Here is a 779-nt window from a genome sequence, read left to right as displayed (position 1 = left end):
TTCTACAGTCTTCCTTATTCACTGTCCAGCTTTTGCATGCATATGAGGTTATTGAAAATATCATGGCTTGGGTCAGGCACATTTTTGTCTTCTAGCTGACATCTTTGCTCTTCAACACTTTAAAAAGGTCCTGTGCAGCAGATTTGCCAAATGTAAGTCTAGGGGTTTGGTGGTAGGATTTTCAAATTTCATGCATGAGATCCATATTCCATTCCAGGCCATAACATCTAATGAGCAGCCACTACCCACTGGTCAGTAGAGGCTTTCGTGTTGCTATGATGCTGAGCAAGTTTGTCTGAGCTTCCAGCCTAAGAAAGACAAGGAAGAAAGGTCTGGCAATCTACATCTGAAAAATCAGTCCATGAAGGCTGTTTATTGTGGTGGTTTAATCCACAATTGCCTGTGTCCTTTAGTGCTGTTATAACAGACATATCACAACTGAATGGCTTTAACTAACGTAGACTTATTCTCTCTCAGTTTAGGAGGCTAGAAGTCCAAATTCAGAAGTCCAAATTTTCTCTGTGGGAAGCCGCACACATTGGGGGGGGGGGTCTATGTGCCCTGTGTCTATTGCAAGGATCACCAGAAACAAACTGGAGAATGGACCAGGATGTTCACTGCAGTGTTAATTATTTAGGGGGATTAAAGCTGGAAGCAATTTAGGGACCCACCATTATATATATATATACACAACAGTGAGTCAAAAATGATTGCACTGATTAAAATCAGTTTATTTTAATCAACTTTTAGAAAAGACAAACACATCATTCTTTGACATA

Source organism: Chrysochloris asiatica, unplaced genomic scaffold, assembly GCF_000296735.1.
Source record: "Chrysochloris asiatica unplaced genomic scaffold, ChrAsi1.0 scaffold00168, whole genome shotgun sequence".
Lineage (NCBI taxonomy): Eukaryota > Metazoa > Chordata > Mammalia > Afrosoricida > Chrysochloridae > Chrysochloris > Chrysochloris asiatica.
This window is presented reverse-complemented; position numbering follows the sequence as displayed.